We start from the raw sequence: 20,714 nt of genomic DNA, 5'->3' as shown, positions 1-20,714 counted from the left end.
TGATGAAACACGGATAAAAATACAAAGACATCAGTTTCCTACAGAAGACTGGTGGCAGAGAATGTTGGAAATTTTACCAAGGTGATTTTTTTTCTATTTTCCTCTTTTTTGGTCAGCTACAGGTCATCATATTCAAAGGCAAGAGCCACCTGTCAAGGAGAAAAAACAACAAAAAGAAGTAAAATGTGACTGCAACTCATTAATGAAAAAATTAAAGCACTGATGACAAGGCCAACACAGTAAGACAACAAACGCAGAATAATGACGTAGCCATCAGCCGACTCACTTAGTCCAGAAAGTCAAATATCTCTGACAAATTGGACAACTAGCACACCAACATTTACTGTGACATTTATTTCTCTTATTTACTTCTTCTGAAGAGTTGGTGAAGGAAGTTATTGCATGAAGACTTATCTACAAGATATTTTGTATCTCATTTTTGTATAAAGACCTCCCCATAAAATGTATTTGGGGTTGGTGATTTTCTCTCTGGACTGCACTGTAAATTTTGAGACTGTCTAATACAAAGGCTGTTGAAGTTCACTGTTGCTGGACCGTCTGAATGTGGATTTAATGTTTTGGGAACCGCTACAGAATTCCTGTGTCTTTCTATGGATCAATAAGTTGCTCTAACCTGTGTTTATGTTTTCTGTGTTTGCAAATATCATATATGTTTCATAGTCTTAGTAACAAAGAAAAAGAATAGCCCAGAATTTGTTTAAATACACTCTGTGTTCAATCTCTGCTATTAATTATGTTTTCTTCAGAGTTAGTCATAAATAGGAATTCTTAGCTGCTCCTGTTTTCACTAATTCTTTCATTTTGAATACTATTTAGGAATTCTTAATTGCTCCTTGATAATATTCATGCACCTTCCCTCTGCCAGCATGATCAAGGATTCTTGACTGCCCTTCATCCACTGGCCTACATTCCACCAATTTCCAGATTTAAAAATTGTTCCAAAACTGCCTATCTTGCTCTGTAGCATTACCCTTTACCAAAGAAACACCTTCAGTAGTACACCATCATTGACCCCATTGCCCAATGGTATAAACTGTTTTGGACTTGCATCCCAGCTCTATTTGAGATCACCATCCAACAAACTAAAAACCAAACTCTGTGCATCATAACTAGCCTAAAATACTTCAAAACAAAGCTAAATTACAAAGAGAGAGCCCTCTCTAGTTGCAGATTGGCTAGAATCTGTAGCTAAAAGATTGGTTAGTGGTTACCTCGGCCGTATTCCCTTCTGGAGGCAGGGAACAACCTGAGTGATAACATCATTGGTGACTCAACTGGGGACCTGAATGACTATTTGTAACTGCTGTCTATTTTCTAAAGCTACAGATGGAGTCTTACTGTGCATTCACAGGAGTAAGTAAAAGCTGCTTCAGTCAATCTCCAGTATAGCTTTAGGATTTAAACAGCTGTCCCAAACATTTGATCAGTTTCCCTGTTTCAATATATTCAAAGGAAAGCCCAAGGCCTCCTATATTCCAAAGAACTTCTTGTAGAATATTGTAAAAAACTGTGATCTCGAAACATTTCCAGAAAATACCAAAATAGTTTTAGAAGCTAGCTCAAAAGAAGAAAACTCGTTACACCAGGTCAAATCCTGACCCAGATCCTCCATCTATTTTTGAAAATCCTAACTTGATCTCTAAGACCCTTAGAAAACAAGAAAGTCTAGAAAAATCTGCTGATTTAGACCTCGATATACTTCAGCAAAACCCTTCAAAACCTGAGCTTACTCCTGGGAGAGCAGCAGTCCTTTCTGTCAATACTACAGCCTCTCCTAGTTCCTCATCCACACCTCAAAGTATCCTCTCCACTCCCCCATCCACTGCACATATTTCCACTGCTGTCCCTGTTGTTCCAACTGTCTTATTTCTTCCTGTTGTCCCATTTATCTCGGTAAATATGGCAAACCATTATGCTCCTCTTCAGTTGCCTGGAAATCCAGGGGCTATGCCTCAGGATTATCAGAGCAAAATCACATATTTTGATGGTACTGGCTCCTACACATCCCAACAACACACTAAGAAAATGCAATATTATTTTGAGAATTATGAAATAGATGATGATGATGTGAGAATGAAGATCTTTGTCCAAAGTCTAACTGGTGATGTAAGAATTTGGTTTAGAGCACTTGCTGTAAATTCCATAACTGATTTAGAAGCTCTTTATCAATCCTTCTTAAACAGATAGGAAAAGAAGAAAGACCCCTTACACATCTTAATAGAATATGAAAATTTGAAAAAAGGTCCACAAGAAACTGTCCAAGACTATTGTGCTAGATTTAATAATGTCTATAATGCTATTCCTCAAAACCTTAGACCTCCACCTGATTTAGCTTTGATCAAATTCTCTGATGGATTTGATTCTGACATGACATATCAACTGAGGGAAAGAGCCCCTCCAAGCTTAGAAGACATGCAAAATATAGCTGTTAGTGTGGAGGAAAACCTGATTGCTAAACGAAATAGGGCAAGAGTTGAAAGAAGAACAACTTTCAAAGAAGAGCCTTCAGCATTTGAACAAAAACTGGATGCAATCATCAATGGTATGGATAGACTTGGAGATACGGTGGAAACTATTGAAAGGAAATCATCTTGGGAAGGTCAACCAAGCAACACTGCAAGAAACCCAAACTTTAGAAAAAATCAAAATCCAAATGTTGGAAGGGTTGGCCCTGACCAGAACATCAGACCTCCATTTCAAGAGAACTATGTCAAGGCCTCAACATCTAGTGAACCAACAGAGGACACCCAAATCAATCTAATGGGATTAAACAGTGAGCAACAAATTTTCCTAACACAAGATGACCAAGAAGCTCATATTTTCAATCAATTTCAAACCAAATCCAGAGAGTCATTTGATTTCAGAGAAGGGTATGATGCAGCGGTCTATGAGGTTCATAAACAGTACAAATTAAGAAGCAGAACCATAGATGTGCCTGAACCTGCCAAGCTGAAGGATACCAAGCAGCCAAAGAAAACAAAAGATAAAGTTGTCCTGATAGAACCCTCTACTAAAACAGACCCAGACCCAAAGGAAGTCACTGTGGAAGACATATCAGACTTGCAACCCTCAAAAATCAGCCATTCACATCCCATTCTTCAAAAGAAAATTTGAATCACCCTCTTGAAAATAATTTCAAATCAGATGTACCTCAAAACAACACCCATGATCAAGAGAAGGTCAATGAAAATTCAGCTGAAAAGGAAAAGTTTGATGTCCATAACACAAGAAATCAAGTGGAAAAACCTTTTAGTCTAGAGACAGAAATAGGCAAGCTGAAAATAGCTATTCCTCTCTCTGAATTGGCTAAACATGAAATTTACAGACAACAAATCAACAGGTCACTCCAAATACCAGAGAATAGGGATGCAATCAATGTTCTAGATGATCAACCAGAACTGATTTTTGGTCCAGAAGTCAATGGTAAAATAGTAGACGGAGGATTTCCTCCATTCTATGTGAGCTTAAACATTCATGACAAAGTGCTACATAATGCAATGTTTGATTCGGGAGCTTCCCATAACCTAATGCCTAAGTCGGTGATGGAAAGACTAGACCTAGATATCACAAGGCCATACAAAGATTTGTTCTCATTTGATTCTAGCCAGGTTAGGTGTCTAGGCCTAATTAAAGATCTTTGTGTATCCTTAGTCCAATACCCAACGAAAACAATCTTTATGGATGTGGTGGTAGCTGATATTCCACCTAAGTATGGTATGCTTTTGTCCAGATCTTGGGGTGCAAAACTCCAAGGTTCTTTGCAACTAGACATGTCCTATGCCACTATTTCAATCTTTGGACAGCCAAAGAGATTATATCGGGAAACACTAATGAAATATGTGGTGAGTAGTCAAGAGAAACCCCAAAAATTCCCCATCTATTCTATGCATTCCGATATGGATTCATTCATTTTATATAATGTTGGGATGTCTCCCAAAACTCATGTCAAACTCCTACAAACAACAAAAATAGAAAGCATGAATGAATAATCTAGTGCCCAAGATCGAAAAAATGTTGATGGGATTGATGCAACAAAGGAAAATGATATATCATATGAGTTACAAGAACCAAATCTGCCCATTGAACAAGCTCCCAAATCTCTTAAGGTTAGTCATAAACGAGAAATCTTATGATACTTAGAGTTTGATGGCTCAGTGAACACATTAGGAGCAGGGGTAGGGGTTTGGATACACAACATGCAAAATGACCATGCTAAAGGTCATGCATATAGGTTAAATTTCGGGTGCACAAACAATATGGCCGAATATGAGGCCCTTCTACTGGGTCTCAAACTCATCAAAAGTCTTGGGGCAGCTAGGATTTCAATTCTAGGAGATTTAGATTTGATTATACAACAGATGAAGGGAAACTTTGTTACAAATGATCTCAGGTTGAGAGCTTACAGAGGGGCAGCCATTGAAATACTTAAAACCTTCTCAGAATCTCAGCTCACCAAAATTCCAAGAAAGCATAATTTACATGCACATAGTTTGGCAACCTTTGCCAGCACTTGCAAGCTTCCATTTGAGCCTAATCACCACTTCACTGCCGAAATCAAACACAGACCTGTTGTCCCAGATAATGTCAAAAATTGGCAGGTCTTTGAAAATGATACACAAATAAATAACTTCCTGACTTTGAAAGAGGAATTCTCAAGTATAAACATTGACACTAGCACCATTGATGATCAACAACAAATAGACAAAATTGAGCAAAGTATATCAGCTGAAGCAGCAAATCTGATTTTGCATCCAACAGCTTTTGATGACAAAAATTTACAAGAACTGAAGCAAATGGACCTTGATGAAATGGCTGAGGGGGAATCTGAAGTAATTGAACTAAAGGATAATTTTCTGCCCACAGGCTTAACTCCTTTAGAGGACATATTTGATTCAAATGATATTCCAAGAAAGCCAAAAATGCAACCACTGAATGCAAAAATTGAGGACTGCAACATTGGAACCACAGAAAATCCCAAAATGGTAAAATTGTCCAAAACATTGCCTCTTGATCAAAAGCTGAAATACATTGAGTTGTTTAAGGAGTTCCAAGATGTCTTTGCTTGGAGTTATGAGGACCTCAAGTCCTATGATATTTCGGTCATCCAACAACTATACCCTTGAAAGTTAATCAAAAACCTTTTAAACAAAAGCTTAAAAGGGTGAATCCTGTCCTCCTTCCCCTGATTGAAAAGGAAGTTAAACGAATGTATGAAGCTGGAATAATTGCACCTATCAGGTTTTCAGAGTGGATTTCAAATCTAGTGCCTACTAGAAAGAAAACGGGAGAGATAAGACTATGTGTTGACTTAAGAAATTTGAACAAAGTCTCTCTCAAAGACCACTACCCCTTACCAAAAATGGATCATATCCTACAAAGGGTAGTGGGGGCTTCTAGGATCTCATTGCTAGATGGATTCTCAGGATTCAATCAGATCTTAGTACACCTGGATGATCAAGACAAAACTGCCTTTACAACACCTTGGGGAACCTTCAAATATGTGAAAATGCCTTTTGGACTCAAAAATGCAGGGGCCACGTTTCAAAGAGCAATGGACATAGCCTTTGCCAAGGAGATCCATGATTTCTTAGTCATATACCTTGATGATCTCACTGCTTTTTCAAAATCAGACCAAGAACATTTAGAGCATTTAAGACAAGTGTTCCTAATTTGCCGAAAATATGGCATATCATTGAACCCAAAGAAATCACTGTTTGGCCTAGAAGAAGGCAAGCTCCTAGGTCACATAATTTCAAAAGATGGCATTAGAATTGACCCGGACAGAATTCAAGCTATTCTCCAAGTGCCCCACCCAAGAAACATCAAAGAACTGCAAGATTTTTTAGGAAAGATCAATTTCCTAAGGAGATTCATTCCCAATTTGGCCGAGCTAATAAGATTGTTGAATAATATGCTGAAGAAAGATTCTAAGGTCAAATGGACAATGGAATCTAAACAAGCCTTTGAGGACATCAAAACAGCCCTAACAAAAACACCAGTCCTCACCAGCCCCAAGTTTGATAGATATTTCATGATCTTTTCTTTTGCATCTGAGCATACTATTGCTACTATCCTATTACAAAAAGATGATCAAGGGTGTGAGAAGCCCATTGCTTTCTTCAGCAAAGCCCTTAGAGATGCTCCACTAAAATATCAAATCATGGAAAAGCAAGCTTATGCCCTTGTAAAAGCCATCAAGGATTTCAGAGTTTATATCTTGTACTCACATGTGATAGCTTATGTCCCTAATGCTGTGGTTAAGGACATTCTAACTCAAGAGGGAATTGAAGGTAAAAGGGGTAAATGGATAGCCAACATCTTAGAGTATGACATTGAAATCAAGCCTACAAAACTGATAAAAGGACAGGGATTAGCCAAGCTGATGACTGAAACCAATTTTCAAGCCCTTGACATCAATGAACTGGATAACGAATAGGAGATGGAGACTCCACAGATCAATCAAGCCTTTTTACAATCACCTTGGTATGCTGACATATGTTTTGTATTGTTAAACCTGCAAGCTCCTCCAGGGTTATCCAGGACTAAAAAGATATTCTTGAAAATGAAAGCATCAAAGTTTTGCATTATAGATAATGTGTTGTTTTGGAAAAACCATGAAGGTATTTTGCTTAATTGCCTAACATTGGATGAAACTGACAATGTACTCAAGGAATTTCATGCAGGGGACTGTGGTGGACACTTATATTGGAAATCAACAGCTGATAAAATCCTAAGGGCCGGTTTCTATTGGCCCACCCTGTTTGCTTATGCTAAGAAATTTGTAGTTTCTTGCCACAAATGCCAAATTTTTGAAGGCAAGAAAAAGCTGCTGCCTTTGCCCCTCAAACCTATTTCAACTGAAAGGCCATTTCAACAATGGGGTTTAGACTTCATTGGAGAAATCCACCCTTCATCCTCTGGTCAGCACAAGTGGATTTTTACTGCCACAGACTATTTTACCAAATGGATAGAAGCCATCCCTTGCAGGCAAGCCAATGACTCAATCATCATACAATTCTTAGAAACCAACATCTTGTCTAGATTTGGCTGTCCATAAAAGATTATTACAGACAATGCGGCTGCCATTAAGTCCAAAAGAATGATCAATTTCTGCCACAAGTACCACATTACCTTGGGCCACTCCATAGCCTATTACCCTCAAGGTAATGGTCTAGCTGAGTCCTCCAACAAAAGCCTCATCAACATCATCAAAAAGGTCTTGGAGGAGAATAAAAAGAGTTGGCATAAGAAGCTTGTGAATGCACTATGGATAGACAGATTGACCACCAAAAGATCTATTGGAACCAGCCCATATGAATTGGTTTATGGCATGGAGGCAAGATTCCCTTCATCTTTGGAAATCCCAGTGATAAAGTTGCTACAAGAAATACAAGCAAAATCCAATGATATTCAGAGAAGGATCAATCAAACTATTCACTTGCAGCAGACTAGAGAGGAAGTATATAAGAGAAGTCAGGTTTTACAAGAAAAACTGAAAAGGATGTTTGATAAAAGAACCAAAGCAGAGGATTTCTTAATTGGGGATAAAGTTTTAAAGTGGGATTCCAGAAGAGAGGATAAAGGGAAACATGGCAAATTTGATTTTCTTTGGAAATGACCATTTCTTATTCAGACTGTGCAAGGAAATAACACCTATTTTCTGAAAAGCTTGGATGGTACAGAAGCTGAAGAAGGCCCAGTTAATGGGCGAATGCTCAAACATTATTTTGATCCCCTTGCTTAGAGACAGAGAGGTAGTTTTGTATGTAAATAGTTGTTTTTTCTAGCAGTTTTTAGTTCAGCAATTAGATAAGGGATAAGATGCAGCAGATTTTGAGCAAAAAATCAAGGAAGTACACCACCTTTTGTATATATTTTGAATTTACCAGAAGAGATCAAGAAGTAAAACTTAGGAATTATAAAGATGATGATAAATACTCAGACAAACCACAAAAAACAGACTATAATTTTGCACAGATCAGCTCATGAGAAGAGCACACATGCCACAAAAGTTCAGTTCAGATTACTGGTCTCCAGCAGAGGGGACTTTCAAATTACAACAAGAGTGGAAAATAAGGCCATCTGACCTGCTATTCTTGGTTTTTCACCAGGAAAAGCCATCCCCAAGTGGAGCCACTGTTAGGTTCCTATACCAATAGGTTTCATTTTTCATGATTGACAGTAGAAGAGCCAAATATGTTCATCCTTGCATGCTGTAAGGGTTCCATATTTTGTAAACAAATCAAGAAAATTAAAAAATGAAAAGGGGGTATGCCCTAAAAGAAAAATCAAAGGGCAAGAAGAATGAATTGGTAAAAAAAATGATAAAAATGAACCCCAAACCAAAAGACCAGGAAAGTGTGCTAGTTTAAATGCCACTACTGTTCCATTGTTGCAGAGTTTCATTCTGTACAGATGGTTGATTTTGGATACAGTTTATGAATAGCCAGACAGTCTAATCCTGGCTAGATCATGTTTGAATTTACTTTTCTTTAGAATAGAGAATAAAGATATGTCCAAACAGTTCAAGCTTGGCAGATGAGTAAACAAGTAGAGAAACAAAGGAGCCCAACTGCTTAATCTGGGCCCTTGGAAGAGATAAGGCTAGATTTAGATAGAAAGACATTCAAAAGAAAAAGAGGAAAATCAGGGTTTGCTAGTCCAAATGCACCCAATCAAAAGAAAAAAAAAATGTTAAGTGTATTAGGCTGGGTAGGTAGTTTGAGGTTGCAGAAGCAAGTTGGTGATCACTTTTGTCTTATCAAGAAAGACTCTTCTCATCAATGACACAAATACCATGGAAAAGTAACTACAGGACAGTGGAAGCATGACTAATTTCCCCTATCATTCCCCCAGAAATCATTTACTAACATCCCCTCAAGGACCTTGGGATCTGCCTAATAGTCCTATTTCACTTCATTTTGTGAGAAATGCTAAGTTGATCTCTGAGTTTACTTAGTTAAAAGAAGCCACATTTCTTGTGTAAAAATGATCATTCCATACTCCTTTCATTTCCCTATGCCTAATTTTTCACTCTATAGACTTGGCATGTATTCATGCAGTTTCATTCCATAAAGTCATATTAACATTTAACTTTATTATTTAACTCCCTTATCATTTTCCCTACCCCTATGCTACAAAAACTATATAAAAAAACCCAAAAAGTACTTAATATTCCCACCCTTGGCAACTACAGCCATATAACAAAGTTTGGGAATTATTAAGTCCATCCGGGACCTTAGTAATAACCCTTCCGCGTATAAACTGTCGGGGTTTATTTAACATCTGGTTAAATAAATAACTGCATTACACCCCCCCACATAAACCATATGTTAACTCTCGTGCCCATATACATATCACATTTTATTGAACTTTTGGTTAAAACGAATAAACGTTCCGCCGTAACCAAAGTTTATACCCCCCCCTTCCCCCGAAACATTATTTAACATTAAATAATGTGAGGGCCCCGGTGTTGTGAACCCCCGCTACTTCAATCACCCGTCCACCGTTTGATCCTGTGCTGTAGATTTGACGGCTGGTGGCGATATCGGAAGCCCTCGCCTGCCGAACATTAGCGTTCGGGGGATGGGCAGTATTGCTGCCGTACCCCTGCCACGCATCGGCTTCCCGGCGTGATCGGAGCCCCCTCCTGCAAAACCACCCTGAGCCAAAGGCGGTGCGGGGAAAACCGCTTACCGCCCGCCACCTGCCCCCTGACGTCAGGCCCACGTCACCCGATGACGTCGCGTCCACGTCGCCCGCCGCTCCTCTGTAGTACTGCCACATCATCTGCTGACATCACCACCCCCCACCGTGTCATCCGCCACATCACCATACACGTCAGCTGCCATGTCATCCTCCGTACCCGCTACGCGCCAAAAATACGTCATGATGACGTCATCACAAAAAGCGCCAAAAAGCGCTAAAATGTCCAAATTTCGTTAAAAAGTCGTGAAAACGACGGTTTTTGTTTATTTTTATTTATGCGCCTGTGGAGAACGTGCATGCCATTTACGACGAATTTGCCTCCAGAACTCCAATCAGCCAACCAAACGAGTTCATCTTGCAAATTCGGCCCCTCAGCTCAGCATTGTACCTGCTAATTACCCTCTGCGCCATCGAGAAACAGGTATTTACCCATTTGACCCTGAACCCTCTGCATTCCAATTTTTCTCTGTCTCTGAACCTGTAAAACCAATAAAATTGCATTAATCAAGTCACCATCCCTTGCCAAATCTATTGTCACCGTCCCTGCTTAATATCCTCTCCACAAAACGGCCAATTTTACCCAGTTTCAGGGTAAACCGCACTCTTAAAACAAAAACGCAGTCCCGCACCCAAACCTGTACATTATATCTGCTGTTTTTGACCGGTTTACCAAAAGAGCCCCTCAAATTCCACTTCCCTCTGCAAAGTTTCGCTCATTTGGCTCAAACTCAATCCCATTTCCTCTGCATTTTACTCACAGAGCCTGTAAATCCAGCAAATTCAGTCAAAAACCCTGACTAAACTCTGCAAAATTTGCTTTTTTACCATAAACTTTACACAGTGAGGCCATATCTATATCAAAGTCTAGTCTGCCAGCTCCCTGACAAAGCCTCAGAGGTAGTTTTCAGTATTTCAGTTGTTGCACAAATCCAAATTCCAGATTACAAACACAGAGAATTTAAAGATGGCCACTCCAGCAGCCTTGAATATCACTCCTCTCAATGCACCTCACAAGGAACTAGAAGCATTACCTTTGGCTAATAGGGATCACTTAATTCAAGACTTGGTTGGTGACAGAAACCACCTACAGACCTTCTGTCAGCTGAGGAACAATTATTTGAACAACAATGACATTTATGGCATTTGGGAATCAAACTTTCCCATCTACTTCCTCCTTTCTGTCAATGTATTCCCTGAAATAATCAGCCTCTGCTGTGAAAACTATGACCCAACTCAAAGGGCAGTGAAGTCTCCATCTGGGAGCATCCTATTCTAGATAACTTCTGACTCCATCAATCAAATGCTAAACTTCAAGCAAACTCAGCTTCTGGTCCCTCTCTCTATGAACTTCCTTCTTGATGAAGGTCCTAAACTATCTAACTCAGAGAAAACCCGAATTGCCAAAGTATTCATGAGAGCAGACCGCCAGCCTACAGGGCCACCTCCTTTTCTCTATGTATGTTTCAATGAAGTGGGCAAACTACTAGTAGATATGATATCTTATGTACTAGGCTTCAAGACAAGTGAGCATATTGATGATACTATATTGGTCTTGCTGTCTGCATTTACCCCAGGACAACCCCCTGCTATCAAATACAACTATGCCAAATTCATTGCCAATAAGATACATGACCAACTGCTGAAACTGGATAGGGAGAGAGTCTTCAAATACTCATCTTACATCTATCATCTATTAATGTATTATAAGCCAGACTGTTTCCAATGCCCCATCAAAAGATTGGACTCCAAAGGAGAAAAGAGGTTTGTGATTTTTTGGACCTCAGTCTTTCATGAAGTCCACAACTCCCCCTACTCTTACTGTGAGTTCATTGACCTGTTTGTCTATCCAGTCTCTTGTCTCTTGATGAGAACTCCTCCTACTAGGCTATCCTATGACATGCAGAAAATATTGCAGCTTTCAAAGAACTACAGAATAGGTGATTGGTACTTTTAATAGAATCACACTGTCATTAGGATATATCGTTGTGAGCTCTGTCCCTACAGGCTGCCAAGATATGTGCCAATGAGACTGTTTGCCTTAGAATATTACAGGCAATTTATCAACTCTGATTTAACTCATTTTCATAGCACCAAGAAAAAGGCTCAGTTGAAATTCAAAGACCAACTATGCCCCTTTGTCATGAACAAAAAAGAAGGATGGCAAGATGCTAATCAAATATTGGGGGAGAAATTCAGGTTAAAAAGAAGTTTCTGGTGGGTACCTTATGACCCAAATGGTTTTATCAATGCCAAAAGAATAAAATATAGGCTGTCAGCTTATGAACATTGCAAAATCCCACAGATTGAACAATTTTCCAACCAAGATGAGTGGGTGGCAAGGACACTAGTTGAAGAATTCACCCAAGAAGAAATAATGGAGAAAAATGTAAAAGATTTGGAAAAGACTCTTGACTTGGATTCTTTTGAGCAGGTGACATTCAAACTGCCAAAGCAAGTTGGAGAAGGCACATCAGCTGCTACTCCACAAGCTACCCAAGAAAGGTCTACACCAGCAACAGGGACAACAAAGGGCAAGGAGGTAGTTGATGCAGAGCAAGAAACAATGACAGAACAACCAACTACTTCAACGGAACAGAGTCAAGGGAAAACCCCTCCACTGCAGACAGAGGCTCCACAGGTACCAGCTTTACAGACTCCTCTCAATGAGGAAAGAGGCAAGAAGCGGGATAGGGAAGAAACTACACCTGCTAGTGGCTCAACACAGCAGCCAGAGGCCAAAAGGCAAAGAATAGATCCCCATATTGAAGAGGACATTAGTGAAGAAGTCATAGAGAGCCCAAGGAGCGAGAAGGAAACTAGTCAGCAAGCATCCATCAGCTCTCAAAGGCAACAAACTGAGAGGCAACATGGTATGGAGGTATCCTCCTCAAAGCAGCAAGGTGCACAACCATCTGGCATTATAGGAACCTTCATGGAAATCAAGGCCCAAAATGAGATATTGAGGATACAGTTGTATGATCAATTTCTGAAGACAACACCCTCCAAACAACAGAGATTAATGGCAGCTTATGATATTAAGGAGGAGAAAATGATCTTAAGTCATTTCAAACCAAAGATACCACAGCCATAAACAGCTGCAGATTACATAAATACCAACCTAGAGGTCCTCGCCAAGGACATACACCTAATGGACCAAATTGATCTACACAGGCAGACAGGTGAAGTGGTCTATGCTACTCTAGTAGAAAAGGCAATGCTGGCCCATCAAATGAAGGAATCATTGAAAAATACAAATGCTCAATTAAATTTGGAGAGAATGTCTTCATTTGTCAAAGACAACAGAATAAAGACATTGGAGGAAATTATTATGGAACTAGGGCATGATCCTAAGGATGCCAAGGGCATCAAAGCCCTTATAAGAAAAAAGGAAGAAGATATTGCTGCACTTAGAAAGCAGCTAAGGCTACCTGCAACCATGCACCCTCAAACTACAGAACTTGTGCAAGAGAAAGAAGGTGAAGATACAATGGATTTGCTCATGAGGATGAATCAAAGGATAATTCAAATGGAGGAAGAGTTGGAGAAAGCATTGCAAAGCAAGCAGGGAGAGTCAACCTCCCAGCCACCGGTAACAGCTCCAACAGTCCCCACTGCCCTTCCTACAGTAGCATCAGCAATTCCTCCTGTCATTCCAGCATCAACAACAGGTACAACAACTACAGATCCTACAACAGCAGCAGCAGCAACAACAACACCAGAATCTAGCTTGAGTATGGAAGAAATGATGAAAGCAGTCAAAGAGCTAGAAGTCCAAATGACAGAGTTGAAAGAGGCCAAGGAAAAGTTGGCCAAACTTGAAGTAAGCTATGACAAGTCCAAGGTAACAGTGGCTGAGAAAACAAGGGAAATAAAAGCCTTGGACAATAAAATAAAGTCCTTAGAAAAAGAGCTTACTCTAGATAAAACTCTAGCTGAGATCAAGAAAATTTTGTGGGCCAAGATTGGCCAATCTATCACTGACCAATGGCAATCAATCTAGACTATACATGAGCAAATAGATTTGATAGGCCAAGCTCAATTGGATACTCAAAAGGCTAGAGCGGCATTGGGAAACATGCTTGAACAAGCCAATAGAATGATTCAATTTTTGAACACTCATACTAAAGAGCAGCTGGCAGCTCTAGATATCAGGAACCAGACAGATACTATTTTGATAGTGAAGAAGGTGCTAACCCTGAGAAATTTTGTACAGACTCTAGAAAGAAAATGCCAAGAAATGCAGGCAGAAATAAATGACTTCAAAATAAAGTTTGCAACATTACAGAGCAAAGGACTACCCATCCTATTAACCAGCAGTGGAAGGCTGCTAACACATGAACAGTATGCCAACAGGGTGAATAATTATGTTGCCAATCAAATCACAGCATCCTATAGCACCTCAAAAGAAACAGGGACTCCCTCTGGACAAAATCTTTATGATAAATTAGAAAATCTATTCTACATTGAACATGAGATAAATCACCTTTTTGAGGTTCAGCCCAACTTTTATAGATATATTGAAGCTGATGAAACACGGATAAAAATACAAAGACATCAGTTGCCTACAAAAGACTGGTGGCAGAGAATGCTGGAAATTTTACCAAGGTGATTTTGTTTCTATTTTCCTCTTTTTTGGTCAGCTACAGGTCAGCATATTCAAAGGCAAGAGCCACCTGTCAAGGAGAAAAACAGCAAAAGGAAGAAGTAAAATGTGACTGCAGCTCATTAATGAAAAAATTAAAGCACTGATGACAAGGCCAACACAGCAAGACATCAAATGCAAGAAACGCAAAATAAAGACGCAGCCATCAGCCGACTCACTTAGTCCAGAAAGTCAAATATCTCTTGCAAATTGGACAGCTAGCACACCAACATTTACTGTGACATTTATTCCTCTTATTTACTTCTTCTGAAGAGTTGGTGAAGGAAGTTATTGCATGAAGACTTATCTACAAGATATTTTGCATCTCATTTTTGTAAAAAGACCTCCCCATAAAATGTATTTGGGGTTGGTGATTTTCTCTCTGGACTGCGTTGTAAATTTTGAGACTGTCTAATACAAAGGCTGTTGAAGTTCACTGTTGCTGGACCGTCTGAATGTGGATTTAATGTTCTGGGAACCGCTACAGAATTCCTGTGTCTTTCTATGGATCAATAAGTTTCTCTAACCTGTGTTTATGTTTTCTATGTTTGCAAATATCATATATGTTACATAGTCTTAGTAACAGAGAAAAATAATTGCCCAGAATTTGTTTAAATACACTCTGTGTTCAATCTCTGCTATTAATTATGTTTTCTTCAGAGTTAGTCATAAATAGGAATCCTTAGCTGCTTCTGTTTTCACTAATTCTTTCACTTTGAATACTATTTAGGAATTCTTAGTTGCTCCTTGATAATATTCATGCACCTTCCCTCTGCCAGCATGATCAAGGATTCTTGACTGCCCTTCATCCACTGGCCTACATTCCACTAATTTCCAGATTTAAAAATTGTTCCAAAACTGCCTATCTTGCTCTATAGCATTACCCTTTACCAAAGAAACACCTTCAGCAGTACACCATAATTGACCCCATTGCCCAATGGTATAAAATGTTTTGGACTTGCATCCTAGCTCTATTTGAGATCACCATCCAACAAACTAAAAACCAAACTTTGTGCATCATAACTAGCCTAAAATACTTCAAAACAAAGCTAAATTACAAAGAGAGAGCCCTCTCTGGTTGCAGATTGGCTAGAATCTGCAGCTAAAAGATTGGTTAGTGGTTACCTTGGCCGTATTCCCTTCTGGAGGCAGGTAAAAACCTGAGTGATAACAATCCCATCACTCATGCATTGGAGGAATTTTACATTGCAAGCACACGTGCACGATGCAAGTTGTCTTTGTTTCTTTCGTTTTCTTGCATGTCACAGTCAAGAGTATGCATATGCTTCAAAGCTACATGCAGTGTCGCACAACACCATGACAAGTCCACCGACCACATGTCATGTACTTGCATGCACTTATGTCATGTGGACACTTTTAAGCATGAAGTTTGTCTGTCTTCATTGTTATATCTTTCTTGATTGCAGGTTTGCACAACCGGGTTGCTCACGCACCAAGCCTTCACCAACATGGGTCAACCAATGCGCCGTGGCTGCATTGGAAATATCACTTAATGTGATCAGGCCCATGCACCATTATTTTTGGAGTAGTGTTAGTGTTTGTTTTCAGTTTGTTTGCTTGCATGCTTGTTTGCTTACTTTGCTTGTTTGTTTTTTTTCTTTCTTGTTTGCTTACTCACTTTTTTTTCATGTTTACTTTTGCTTCTGCTTTGCTTTGTTGTTAGTTATCTTGTTCTTTTTTGTAGCTTAGTTTCACATGAAATCATGCGTGACTCTTGAAACAAGCTGGTAAAGTACAAGAGGCCTTGTGCAACTATCACTACTTGGTTATTTGTCATCCTGCCTCTGTGTGAAGAACTTGTTACTTTTGGTCCATGATATGCAAATGGAAACTACGTACTGTTCGAAGTGAACCTTGGTGAAAACACAATGCTTGCACACTAACTATTGTCACCTACTCAAGTCGATTGTTTTTGGTTTAACCCTTGGCATCTTAGTCAAAGTAGAGTAAGGTGAGAGGGGAAACCATAATAGGAACATTAGAGGTATATAATAAACTACTTCGATGATGGAACAACCTCTTTTTCTCTCAATAAGTTGGTATCCCTCTTCCGCCTCTGAAATAAATAAGTGCTATGCACAATTATGAAAATAAAAAATGAAAAAATGAAAAGTGAAAAAAATTCAAAAATGAAAAATGAATAAGGCAAAAGGAGAGAAAGGCTTCCTTCACAGAGAGGTAATGCTAGTAACTCTGCTAGGGTACTCACCAGGCTCGTTAGTAGCAGAGAGATGTTTGTGTTCCTGTGTGACTCCACCGGGGTACTGTCTAGGCCTGTTGGCAGTGGATCAACACTAGAGATGAAACTAAGACTCTGACAACTATACTGCTTGTGCACCAATATACTCGTCAACCCCAATCAAAATAACTATGTTTCCTTGGCTTGGAATGTGTGTCAATCAACCAAGAGCTTGGCATATGCTATATCTTACAATAAAGCTAATGTGAAAACCATGATGAACTGAGAACTGAACAATACTTCTGGAGGTGTTAGACTTGATTTTCGTGAACAATGTCCATTCAGAGAACTGGAGTTCTACCAGTGTGTCGCCAAGTGTTGTAGCGGCTACAACCACCCTCCAAAATATTTCTTTAGCTTCATTTTGGAGCCTCCCTACCAACCCTCCTCAGCAGCTTGTCTTGCCTTGTCAAGTACACAAGCTTCAAGGATTTTCTAGTAGTTTTCCAGCTTGTACATCATGGCTTGTTGCATCCTCCTCACAGGTTGTTTCTCGGGACTTGGTCCACCTACAAGCTGAGCAGCTCCCTCAAGAAATTACACAATTCTTGAGGGGAACCAACCTTCCCTCCATAAATTGTGCAATCTTGATTGGGAGCTTGTTGGGCTCCATAATTGTGTAATCCTTCTTGTCAACCTTCACTGGAAAACTGTGCAATCCAGCCTATTAGGACTGCTCAGCCCATACATTGCACAATTCTTGACAACAGTCAACTGCTCAGCTGGTAAATTATGCCATTCCTTTGGGACAGCAAGCCCAACAGCTAGTAGAAATTGCATAAATCCAGCTAGACAACCTATTGGGCTCATAAATTGCGAGATGCAGTTAGACAGGCTTCCTTGAGAGAATTGTGAGCTCTAACCTAGGATAGCTGCTCAGCCCAAAAATTGTGCAATCTTGGGAGATAGTCACCTGTTACTCTCAGATATTGTGCAATCCCCCTAGGACAACCATCTTTGCTCAACCCAGAAACTGCGCAGACTTTCATCCCACGCTCGTATACCGATGCATGTGCCTTCAGGTTGATTAGTTCCCTCCAGAACCGAGAGAAAATTATTTGCATTCACGGACTGCTTTCCCCAAGGTACCATGCAAAGGCATCCCTTGATTCAAGGATCTATTTTTACTAGCTGGAGGTTACATGCAAGGATCATTTCAGAAACTTCTTGCCAAGTGTCGCTTTTCCTAGATTTGTGGCATGCGTGTTGCAACCTAGATTTTATCAAAACTCATCAATCGGATGCTGTAGAGATCATTCCTCACATCGACCTTGTAGCTTTGAAATCCCACATTGTATCTAGGAGTCATTGGCACATTCAACTTAGCTATTTTGGGGTAAGCCCGCCTTTCATGTCTTGCATTGCGTTTCTATCACTTTTTGTGTTTCGCTTTGTGTAAGTGTTGTCTGCTTTATTTTAGTGAGTGCTTGCTATCATTTTGATGTATGTTAGCTTGTAGAAGCACCATTTTTTTTTTCATTTGCATCTCACTATTGTCGCATGCATGACACTGTTTTTGTACAAACAATCATTGTTGTAGCAACTTGCATCACACACATGCATGCTTTCCCATTTTCTACATCCCGCACTTATTGTTTTCATGTATGATCATTCACTCTTGTTTTCACTAATCTCATCATGCATTTAGACTTCTCATGTTTTTAGTTGCTCGTTAACCGAACTGGGCCACCTTAGCTTAGACTGTGCCTTTCCCGGCTAGCACTGCACATTTCTGGAAGCAAAGGCTCTACCTTCGCTCTAGATATTGCACAAGTCTGGACCAACACTCACCTCTAGGCTTGCATTGCGCAATTCTTGGAGGCAGTGTCCTGCTGGCCCCAGAAATTGCATAATGTAGTTTTCTAGTTGCATGTCATTGCTGATTGAAATTACGTGTTGCACAGTTTCAGTCCTCAACAGGCCAGGCTAGACTATGCATTGCACAGTTCTAGTAGTCAGTCAACCTCCTAACAACCCGGACTATGCCTTGTGCATTTTTGGCAGTCAGCCTCCTGACCTCTTGGTGGAAATCATGCAACCTTCACGTTCAATCACCCAGGCATGTTGGAAGGCAGTCCTATAGTTTCTTTTGGTTTTCAACTGACATATTTCTTACCATGAGTGTTACTATGTCTCTAGGAATTATAGGTATTCGTATGTCTCTCAGCAGCACAAGTACAATGGCTTCTAGGAGAGCAGAGTCAAAGATATTGTTAAGAGCGCAACTAGGGATGCAGTCAATCAAGTGTCAATGAACTTGCCTATCCACGAAGACATCAAGTTGTTCATGGAAAATGATATCAAGATCAATGGCAACGACATCACAATGATAAACACCATGAGAAGTAATAGAAGGCATCACACCTGCACACGACGAATGCAAGAGAAAGGTTGTTGACACCATAGAGCATGGAAAATTTTAGGGGCTAATGTTCGCCCAGTGGGCTAATTTTCCATGATTTTTCCACAAAAAAGATTCGCCAATTTCCAATTTTATAAAAGACGATTCGCCCAAATTTTAGAATATAAAATTATTTTACCTTAAAAATCGCCAACATTATATAGAGACTATATATAAAATAATTATAAATTTGATTAATTTTACAAATATATCAATAAACATTTATAATTTGCATATTAGGGATTAGTGAGATTCGCCAATATTTTAAACTTCAAGAAAATTTTCCGTCCTTAAAATTTTCCTTGCCATAGAGGCTAAGCAAAGTTGCAAGTTCAAAGAAAATCCACTCGTGACAAAATCAGCTTTGGAGATTGAGGCTATGAGGTGACGGCGTGACATGAAGATCACATGAAGGCAGCGAACAAAACAGAGAAGGAGTTGCATGTGTTGAAGTAGAAACTCAAGGAAGAACAGGAGTTGCATAGATGAGAGAATTAATTGCAGCAGGAATAGGTACATTAGGCAACGCAACATGTACAGACGAATGAAACTGCACCTGTACAAGTTATGGATCCATCCCAACAGCTGACACAGAGCAGACAAGGTGAGTAGTGTTTTTGATCGCATGTAATGGAATTCAATAGCATGCATGTCATTGTGCGCACGCATGCAATCCCACCCATTTGGCACTCTCACCGAGGTGAAGAAAAGAAAAAAGTTGAACTTGAGATGAACATGTATTTTGACAAGTTGATGCGCATGGCCACCAACACATGCTTGGAGATCAGCGTAGACACATTACATCAACATGTTTCTGGTCCGGTCGCACCTAGGACAACCATGCGCATGCTATCAGATAAGCTGGACGGAGAAGCCATGTTAGTGTACCCGGATGCAACAGAGGCAAGAGTTTGCTTTCAGCAGGATGTCACCATTGAGCGCATGGACATGATCACGGATGACCAAGCTTGGCATCAGGTCACCACCGTCGACCACCATGAGGATGTCGAAGAGTTGGTCTCACCACATCGGTTCGAGTGTTAGTGATGTATTGCATGGCTTGATTAAGCCATTTTGTCTCACATTGGTACATGTGTAGATTGTATGTAATGTCTTGTCAAGTGGAAGTTCAAGTGTCGATAGTTGAATGTAATAGTCATAGAGTAGTTGAGGAGTCATGAGGGTAGATGAACGGTCACAAAGGGGAATGTCAAGGGTCACTTGCCACGCATCAATCATTGAGTGGGATCGCTCTACTTCCATCCAAAACCGCTTACCATTTGAGGGTGCCCTGATCAATACCACCAGTTTCCAGAGTGCGAGTCCCACCTTTGTCGTTTTAGTGCTTTTTTCCTTTCGCCCGTGGTTCTCTGGCTCCCCACGCATCTGAGTGCTCGAGGCTACTCCATTTCGGCCCTATTCGCCCAACGATGCATGATTAGTGCTAAGTGCTAACCTCCATTTCCCAATCCGGGGCTCCCAAGGGCTGACCGAGGTCCTCGTCGTTCCACGCTGGCTACCATTGCCACTAGTTTAGGGTGTTTTTGATCACTTTTTTGGAATTTCTTTGATGTTTGTCCAACCTGATACAGTCATGGTTCTTTGATAGTTCTTTATGGATCTAATTCAAATTATGGCCTTCCCACTGAAAAAGCTTTTGAACCACCAAAAGTTGGTTTTCA

This window comes from Pinus tabuliformis, chromosome 6 (genome assembly GCF_031772625.1).
Source record: "Pinus tabuliformis cultivar Carrire ecotype Pingquan chromosome 6, CPIR1, whole genome shotgun sequence".
In the NCBI taxonomy this organism is placed as follows: domain Eukaryota; kingdom Viridiplantae; phylum Streptophyta; class Pinopsida; order Pinales; family Pinaceae; genus Pinus; species Pinus tabuliformis.
This window is presented reverse-complemented; position numbering follows the sequence as displayed.